General features: G+C 34.5%; 1 pseudogene; it reads left to right on the forward strand.

Moving 5' to 3' along the window:
• Positions 1-2,421: 2,421 nt before the first annotated feature.
• Positions 2,422-4,524, forward strand: LOC149146586 (DELLA protein 2-like; annotated as a pseudogene).
• Positions 4,525-10,801: the final 6,277 nt, after the last annotated feature.

The raw sequence follows: 10,801 nt of genomic DNA on the forward strand, positions 1-10,801 counted from the left end.
TGGCAATAAACTGTTCCTCAAAGACGAAACAAGTAGATTGATGAAAAGTCAGAGGAGAAAAATAAATAAATTTAAGGCCGACCTTCAAACAAGATCGTGATACCATCTATTTTGGGATTAATGAAAACACCATTCCTAAAAACTTATGACTACCGTCATTAGATTAAGAACCACCGTGAAAATTGCAATAAACTAATTATATTCTGTTAAGAACCACTTTTAAAAATTGCAATAAACTTTTTCTTAAAGTACGAGTCCAGTACCATGCTAATGATAAATAGATTAAGAACCACTTTTGAAAGTTGCAATGAACTTTTCTTAATGTGTATGAGTCCAGGTTAAAGCATAAATGAACTTTTCTTAATGTGTACGAGTCCAGGTTAAAGCATAGGCGTTCTCATCTTATTGATTTGAATAGACTTTCATTGAAGTAACGAGTTTAAAAACTAAGTCAAGCTTTGTAAATTTTCAAAAGTAGTGAAAATACAATTAACTCAGTTAATTTAGGCTATGGTTATCAAATTCTAATTTTAAATTTCATGGTCATCAAATTTTAATTTTAAATTGAATATGAATTTGATACGATAAGGAAAATTTGATTATTTAATAAAATTTTAAATTGAATATGAATTTGATACGATTGTTTAAAATTTAATAACGGAAAAATTTAGAAGTATATATCTTTCTAATATTCTAATATATTATTTTTTTAATATTTAAAACAAAATGAAATACACGATTATAATATTAGACACTAAAAAAAACCTTAAAAAATATTGTCAATGATAAATGATATATAATTGCCTCTATATATATGAGTAACATTGAACTCAAAATCATATCAAACTCACTCTAATAGGAATCCATATTCCATTTAATTAGCTTTTTTTTAGACAAAAAGATTTACTTAAAAATTCATATCAATATCCCATTTAACTTTTTAAGCAAAAAAATTATCTAAATATTCACAAATAAATGTTTTGGATGCAGACTTTTACACATTTTAAAGTAGTAGCAAGTCACATTGATAATTTTATAGATACAAAGTGCCCATTTCACCTATAATTACATTATTTTTGGAATCAATGTTGCTTTTAAAACAAAATGCTATTTAAAAAAATACTAATGATGAAAAGCGGAGAATAAGGTTGGATATTTAGACATCTAAAAAAATCAAACATGTCTCGTAACCCTAAATTTAAGAATACAACTTAACTAGAAATTGCACATTAAAGAATATTCAGTTAAAATACTAATGATGAAAAGCAGAGAACAAGGTTGGATATTTAGACATCTAAAAAAATCAGTTAAAATACTAATGATGAAAAGTGGAGAACAAGGTTGGATATTTAGACATCTAAAAAAATCAAACATGTCTCCTTGTCATGAATCTAAGAATACAACTTAACTAGAAATTGCACATTAAAGAATATTCAGTTAAATTGTTTTCGTTAGACGTAATTAGTGGCACAGAAATCTAAATTTAAAATTTGTATGTAGATTTACTATCACCAATTTCTTAAAAGTTATCGAACAATCTGTTGAGGAAAATTAATCAATAAGCATAACACAAGCAAACCCTAACTGCAGTTGGAAATAATTAATTCCTACTTGTCTACGGTTGTATTTTTCTATTTGAGGAGTTTGTTCCTACATAATAGGAATAAGCTAGAATATAGTTTCTCCTAGTTTAGTGTGTGGTTGAGAGAATCTCTCAACCACACTACTGTACGTCTAAGATAGCATTCCTATCTTGAGACTATTGATTGTATAAATATGTGTGTAATTCCCTTATTCAAATGAATAGAATATATTATTGAGTGTCTCTAATTTTATCTTGGTATCAGAGCCTGTGAGGGCCTGGCCCCTCCTGGGCTTGGCCTCTCCTGGGCTGAGGGAAAATAAAAAGTGTATTGCTTTATTTTATTTTTTTAAGTTTGTCCATCATCCGTGCGCATGGCATATCTGTTGCGGGACCTATGGAGGAGTTGCAGAGACTGAAATGGATCACCTGAAGAGGAGCTGTGAAACGTTGCCGTGGATCTGGTGACCTACAACCGTGGTGTGTCTGCCAGTCGGGAGAGAGATCCGATCAGGAGGCAGCATATCGGTTGAGCTCGAATCGTGGTGGCAACTGCGTTGATCTGATCTGAGCGTTTTTTTAAATCGTGGTCGCATAGTAGCCGTCGAGTAGCTGCGAGGCCCGAAGGCCGCAGATGGATGGCTGAATCATTGTTGTTCATCAACACTTGTGCAACTGTTGAGGACAAGAACCACTGTAATATTTGGATCTGGAGCAGAAAGGTCGAGAGTGCCTGCTCAGGAGTGGGTTGGTGGATCGTTTGAGTATGCCTGGAGACTGCTGGAGACCGAGCGAAGGAGTGGATTAAATCTGCCTATGGTGAAGCAGCGAGAGCATCGATGGATCCGAATCAGTGGTGTGGCGGACCAGTGGTTTTTGGACAATGGTGTCGTGGATCAGTGGATCTGCACGGTGGATTTGTATGACTGCTCGTGCACTCTGTTCTTCAACGCGCTTCTTGTCTGAAAAACGTCTTCTTTCATTTTCTGGTGTCTGGAATGGAGACGAGACTGCTGAATCTAGCAGGCTCTGGAACAGCCTCTAAATTATGCTCGCAACTATTTGGCGGGCATGCTGGAGCCTTGTGTGGAAAGAGTCATTTATTTGGACTCTGATCTCGTTCTGGTAGAAGATGTATCGAAGACGTGGAACATCAGTCTGGGGGCTCGAACCGTGGCGCTTCGTATATTGCCATGCCAATTTTACCAATTATTTCTCGCCTACATTCTAGTTGGAAAATCTGAAACTTATGCGAGACTCGGGATGGCTGGCTGTGCTATTCTTAAATCTAAGGGAAATCCTAAAACTGTTTCAGGATCGATCATGGCGAAACAAGGAGAAGTGTGGTAGTGTCTCTAATTTTATCTTGGTATCAGAGCCCAACAATCGTGATAACCATTTACCTGGTTCGAAGGCCTTGATGGTGGAAACACAGATTGATAGTGCTATGGCTTCTGATGTGGGCGACGGGAATGGGTTTGATAATCCAGCTGCTCGCTTGAAGTCCAATCCGGGCTAGACCATCTGGAAGAGGATGTTACAGGAAGAGAGCAAAAGCGTTACCGTGTCTGCGACCCGCAGCTTTCGGAGCGAACCGTGGTAGTAATGGGGGCAGACCCGCACGAATCCGGAGTCCGTCTCGTGCACACGCTGATGGCCTGCGCAGAAGCGGTGCAGCGCGGTAATTTCATTTCTACCAAACCTGCCCTTATCTCAAATTCGCGCACTTCATAGCCAACCAGGCCATTCTGGATGCCTTCTCTGGGCACCAACAGGTTCATGTCATAGACTTCAATCTGAAACAGGGGATCCAATGGCCGGCCTTGATACAGGCACTGGCTCTTCACCCCGGCGGGCCACCGGCTTTCAGGCTAACCGGAATCGGCCCACCCCAACCCGACGGAACCGATGCCTTGCAGGAGGTCGGCACGAGGCTCCACCAATTTGCAGAGTCCGTCAATGTAAAATTCTCCTTCCGTGGCTATGTTGCCACAAGCCTCGCCGACATCAAACCATGGATGCTCGACGCCCGGCCTGAGCTCGAGGCTGTTGCAGTGAATTTTCTTGGATCGATTCACAGAGGCACTGCACTATTATTGCACAGTTTTTGATTCCCTGGAGGCGCAGGGGTTGCAGGCCCAGAGCGAAGAGCAGGTGATGTCGGAAGTCTATCTGGGTCGAGAAATTTGCAACATTGTAAGCGATCAGAACGGGTGGAAAGGCACGAACCTCTCTTGAATTGGAGCGTTCGCTTGAGAAACGCTGGCTTCTGGCCTATTCCTTTGGGATCCAGTGCTTTCAAGCAGGCCAACATGTTGCTCAGTCTCTTCTCAGGTGGAAAAGGATATAGGGTTGAGGAGAATAATGGGTGTCTAACACTTGGTTGGCACAACAGATCTCTAATAGCTGCTTCTGCCCTGATGAACTCGACGAGGAATTCGACACTTTCCCAACTTCAAGAAGTTCTGAGATGGTTGAGGATGAGTGTGAAGGCTACGTCCTGAAATCTCAAAGGCTGCGTCGTGAGCTTTTGCAAAAATTGCTTGATCGAGGCCAGCTCTGGCGTGGAGGCCGTTGAAGCAGATCCACACACTGAGCAGGAAGCGAAATTTCTTGAGGCCGTTGAAGCAGACGTGCTGGAGGCAGAAATTTCTTGCTGGAGGCCGAAATTTCTTGCTGAAATTGCTTGCCTGGAGGCGTGGTAAGCAGCTGGTCAACTAGTGGCGCGTTTCAGCCGAAATCCAGTGGTGGAAAATAGTTGTTGCGTGAACGTGGATTCACTGCCGGAGAGCAGGCGACTTGCTCGGAGGCCGCGTGAAGGATCTCAGGGATCGCGTGAAGGAGAAGGATCTCAGGGATCATGTGAAGGAGAATTGCCTGGTTGCCAGAGGATCAGCTTCAAGTTGGGGATTATGTGCGGTCAAGAAAAGTTCCAATTTTGAACAAGCCAGAGAATATGAGTGTTGTGGAGGGAACAGTAGTTGGAATAGATAGTGATATGTATGCACTTGTGAGGGTACATGGTTTGCATGACCCGTTAAGGATACATGCTTCTAATTTAGAGAGAGTTTCTCTAGGCTTTGCTGCTGGAGATTGGGTTCGGCTGCATGGATCAAGTTCGTGTTTGAATTCATGGCAGAAACATTCTTCTATGGGTATTTTGCATTCTTCATTCAAGGAAGAGAACAACTTTGTGGTAGATTTGAAAGAAAAAGCATGGTTGTTTGTGCATACTTGGGTAAATGTTTTTTTTGGTGAAGTATTTTTTGGAATTTAAATTGATATACATATTGAAATTAGCCACTTCAATATGAAGTTATTTTGTTAGAATTGGCTATTCTAACAAATGACAGGTTCATGGAAGTTCCAAGAATTTATTTGACAAAGATGCCCAAGATGTGAACAATGAACAGATGAGGCAAAGCAAAAGCAGCAGTGACAACATTTATGGTGGACAATAAAATAGATGTTTATTTGAGTTAGTATGGTTTGCGGAATAGACTCCCTAGCATGTTATTGTAATAGTCATTGTATGTACCCAGAAACTCCAAAATGTGGAATCAGATGTAAGATTTTTAAAGGCATCTGAAAGTTCGTGGTGATCTTAAAACCACTTTGTAATGGTTTATGGTCAGCCTGAAACCATCTTTTATCACTTGAAAGTGAGGGTTGGTGGTGAGCCAGAAACCATCTATATAGTCTTTGTGACTGAAGTGCCTTTGTGGCCAGCTTGCCTTTGTGGCTGAATGGTTGATGGTGAGCCAGAAACCATCTATATGGTCTTTGAGGCTGAAGTGCCTTTTGAAGCTAGCTTGCCTGTGTGGCGGAATTGCCTGTGTGGCTTGAAGTGCCTTTGTGGCTGTGTGTACACGAGAGCTTTGTGCTCGTAGGAGCAGGTGGACTGCAGAACACCTGGCTCAAACTTAGATGATTTTTTCTGAGTAGAAGGGGATTGGTGTGTTTTTCGTGCTGACAGCAGCACCAGGAAGGCCAACTGGCGCGTCAGTTAGGCCATTAATCGTGCCAATGGGCGCGGGTTTTTTCGTTCAGGATCGCGCCAATTCACCTTCAAGGGGATCCGTGGGATCAGAGAAGTTGTGGATCTGTCCGAGGGCGGCAGATTGTGCTTTTGGAGGTTTTGTACATGCAATTTGCCTGATGGTGGTGGATTTGACTATCATGACAAGTAGTCATTAAGGGGGGGAGTTGGAAATAATTAATTCCTACTTGTCTATGGTTGTATTTTTCTATTTGAGGAGTTTGTTCCTACATAATAGGAATAAGCTAGAATATAGTTTCTCCTAGTTTAGTGTGTGGTTGAGAGAATCTCTCAACCACACTACTGTGCGTCTAAGATAGCATTCCTATCTTGAGACTATTGATTGTATAAATATGTGTGTAATTCCCTTATTCAAATGAATAGAATATATTATTGAGTGTCTCTAATTTTATCTACTGCCTATAATGTTGCTGCCATTGTGACATGAAAAATCAGATTTTATCAAAAATAAGAATTTATCAAAATTCAAAACATATACAATAAATTAAAAAAACTCAAAAAATTATATATACATCCTTTCAATTCCTGAATGGCTTAACAATGAAGTAGAAAAATTGTATATCATGTAGTTCTACTCTAGGAAAAAATAATTTCCACAAAGTGAATATCCACGATATCGTATAGATAAAGAACATGTTTTGCCAACTGTAATCCATGAGCATTATTATGAAGAGAATGGTTTTGGCTTTACTGTCTACAATCTCCACCAACCCCCACATATATTGCGAGCTCTCCTCTGTGAGTCAGGATACAGAAAATAGGTATCTTTGCATGTGTGGGTTTGTTACACTATTCCTTTATTTAGGAGTTACATATTTGCTCATTACATTATTAATTTAATATCTATAATCAATAATACACTATTCCCTTATGTAGGCGTTACATATTTGTTCATTACATCATAATTAATGAAGGGTACTCTCGAAACTAATTTTATTACAAAATTAATAAAATAATTGTGGAAACTAATTTTAATTGCAACGTGGGTACACACTTCTGGCCATGTTAATTTATATTGGCAATGTCGTGTTTAATATTATTGAAACAATGACTTATGTGGCTTAGTTGGTTTGAAAAATATTTGAAATTTCAATTTGGCAATTTTTTTTAAATCGTAATTTCAATATTTAAAATATTTAAAAAAATTGATAATGTTAAATCTATTTATATCAAACACTCCCACAATTAATTTGTGACCCTTTTATGATTCTACCTTTGTCATGAAATCTCTATTGTGTAGTCTATATGTTGCCATCGAATCAAATCAAAATTGACCAACGTGACTCTGCACCCCATTTGATTGGACAGATAATGTGTTTAAATTGTTTTCAAACCACCCTCCCATGTGCATCCCTTACATCAAACGCAGAACGACACTGCACATAAGGAAGAAGAATGCCGAGAAACTAGTTAATTTGTCAACGTACCAACCACACCCATATTATCATTACAAAATAAGAACCCAAACAATTTAACCAATTTAGATAATCAAAACTTAGAAAAATTAGATTTTAAAAAAAAACAAATTAAAATTTTGTGTTGTTTAATTTTTGGTCAATTTAGATTTAATTTCAAGATCAATGCCTTCTGAATGCGTTATTACCTTGCTACTGCAACGAATAATAAATGGACAACATAATTTTATTTGGGATTTTATGTTTTATTAAATAATGATTCCTTGGGATTAAGAGAGGAATTAAAATCTCAAAAAAAGTTTTGAGTGCTTTATATTCAACATTTATAAATCTCATTTGTATGAAAATAAATTTTGAATATTAACTAAATGTAATATGGTCAATTTTTTTTTTTTTATAAATGGGTTTGAGTAAATTCTTTACTTTAAATAGATTTTTTCAAAAGCAAAGAGTCTTCCTAACCTTCCTTCTTACATTAAAATTGCACCATGTCATGCTCTAAGGCAAAGTTATACCACTAACCTTGTTAAGTTTTTCAAAAGATTTAGTTTCTTCTAAAACCAAAGAAAATGTTTATTTTCTAATAAAATTATTAGAAATGTTGTTTCACAATAATTCTTAACAAACAAAAAATACTATCCTTTAAAGTTTTGAGAATTGACCATTCCATTTTCCATGGTATCTTTAATTTTATTAAAATTCATTTTAACAGTTTCATAAAATACAATGTACAATGAAACTAAAATATTCCATTTTTAAACCCCAAATACATACGTCAAAACTTTCATATAAATATTACTCTTAAAATAATATTAAACATAATTTAAATTATGTTTAATACTAACCCTTCCGTTAACTAACGAGTAGAACAAATAAAAAGATAATTCAACAAAACCCCACCATGAAAATTGCACAGGTCAGAGGAGAAGAATAAGTCAATTTAAGGCCCCCTTAAGCAAGCGCATGATACCATATATTTTGGCATTAACGGTCCCCTAATATTAAAACATACCTATCATCCTGTTTATTAGTTGGAAAACACCAATAAGTCAATTTAAGGCCCACCTTTAGCAAGTGCATGATACCATATACTTTGGAATTAATGGTCCCCTAATATTAAAACATACGTATCGTCCTGTTTATTAGTTGGAAACACCAACATAAGTATATGCATGTGGGATTTATTTTTATTTTGTTATAAAAGTCTTGAAAATACAATTATCTAAGTATATGCATGTGGAATTTATTCATTGTTATTTTGTTATCAATTCAGGTGGCACATCAATCTCAATCTTGAAAGTCTTGAAAATGCAATTATATAAATTTATGTATCCTGTTATCAATTTAGATAGCACATCAATCTCAATCACAAAAGTCTTGAAAATACAATAATGTAAGTTTATGCATGAATTATATAAGTTTATGGATGTGGGATTTATTCATTGTTATCTTGTTAACAATTCAGATAGCACATCAATCTCAATCATAAAAGTCTTGAACATATAATAATGTAAGTTTATGCATGTGGGATTTATTTGTTTTTTATCTTGTTATCAATCCAGGGCACATCAATCTTAATCATAAAATAAAATATTTATGGCATATTAATTTCCACTCATAAGAAAAAAATCATAAGACCACCACCAACAGTGGCTCGAAATCTAAGCTACATGTTGCCCTTCGCTTTGCCCAATCCACCACTCCGTATAAGATGGGGTATTTATAAATAACCTAAAATTTCTCATTAAATATATAAGATGGAGTATTTATAAATAACTCAAAATTTCTCATTAAAATATAAAGACCAAGATATTTTATGTATTAATATAGATTGCTTTTAAATACGAATTTAATATGAGTTGAGAGATTTATTTTTTTCACATGTAATTTTTTATTTTTATGATCAGATATTATTTAAATGTTATATATATATATATAAATTTTTTTTGGTTGATATAATAAAATTTTAGCTGTGATGATAGACAAACACCCTTACACATCATACTAAGCTATAAAATTAGTTTCTCTTCTCAAAAATTATATTTAATACTGTATTTATACTAACCCAACCTTAAAAAATAATTCTACTTAATATTCATTGCCATCTCTTAATATTCATTGCCATCACCAAAGAGATCGTCCTCCTCTTTTGTACGTGGAATAAAGCCCTCTTAGTGAGATAATTAAACAGAGGACCACCATTGAAAATCGCAATAAACTGTTTCTCTAAGACGAAACAAGTAGATTGATGTAAAGTCAGAGGAGAAAAATAAATAAATTTAAGGCCCACCTTCAAACAAGACGAAACAAGTGGATGAAAAGTCGGAGGAGAAAAATAAATAAATTTAAGGCCCACCTTCAAACAAGATGAAACAAGTGGATTGAGAAAAAGTCAGATAGGAGACAAATAAATAAATTTAAGGCCGACCTTCAAACAAGATCGTGATACCATCTATTTTTGCGATTAATGAAAACACCATTTCTAAAAACTTATGACTACCCTCATTAGATTAAGAACCACCGTGAAAATTGCAATAAACTAATTATATCATATTAAGAACCACTTTTAAAAATTGCAATACACTTTTTCTTAAAGTACGAGTCCAGTACCATGCTAATGATAAATAGATTAAGAACCACTTTTGAAAGTTGCAATGAACTTTTCTTAATGTGTATGAGTCCAGGTTAAAGCATAAATGAACTTTTCTTAATGTGCGTTCTCATCTTATTGATTTGAATAGAATTTCATTGAAGTAACGAGTTTAAAAACTAAGTCAAGCTTTGTAAATTTTCAAAAGTAGTGAAAATACAATTAAGTCCGTTAATTTAGGCTATGGTTACCAAATTCTAATTCTAAATTTTATAGTTATCAAATTTTAAATTTAAATTGAATATGAATTTGATTATTTAATAAAATTAATGAATTTGATACGATAGAGAAAATTTGATTGTTTAAAATTTAATAGAGGAAAAATTTAGAAGTATATATCTTTCTAATATTCTAATATATTATTTTTTTAATATTTAAAACAAAATGAAATATACGATTATTATAATATTAGACACTAAAAAAACCTTAAAAAATATTTCCAATGATAAATGTTGTAAGTAGAATTATATTTTGGAACAAAATGCATAGTTTTTATATTAAAATGACAAATTATAAAAAAATTGTATTCATTGTGTCAAGAGGTGCATTCTACAACCCAGTATAACCCTGATGTGTAAGTATGTCACGCACTCAAAAAAATAATAAAAATAATTTTACGTAATGTTGGCCAATCTTAAATTATATATAACTTTTTAATCTTATTAATGGACTAAGATTAATTATTAAAATATAACTATGTATTACTAAAGTCAATGTCATTTCTTAAATCAAAGGGAAGAGGTTAATTCAATAAAAGAATAGAAAATCTTGCTCCAAAATCTTTTAATATTTCGTTTTGCGCCCAAGATCTCACGTAAACATGTAAACATAAACGTAAACATCTAACATGTAACGTTTAACATTTAACATTTAACATCCCTATTTAAAAATCAATCTAATTATTATTATGTATAAACACAAAATAAATTTAAAATATAAAGAGGTTTACAAACACTCAAAAAAGAAACATGGTAAATAAATAAAAATATAAATAAACTGGAACTATGGTAAATAAATAAAACCTCTTTTTTTACTTACTCCAAAGGTATGGTAAATAAATAAAAATATAAATAGTCTAGAGTTATGGTAAATAA

The sequence above is a fragment of the Pinus tabuliformis genome, chromosome X (assembly GCF_031772625.1).
Source record: "Pinus tabuliformis cultivar Carrire ecotype Pingquan chromosome X, CPIR1, whole genome shotgun sequence".
Lineage (NCBI taxonomy): Eukaryota > Viridiplantae > Streptophyta > Pinopsida > Pinales > Pinaceae > Pinus > Pinus tabuliformis.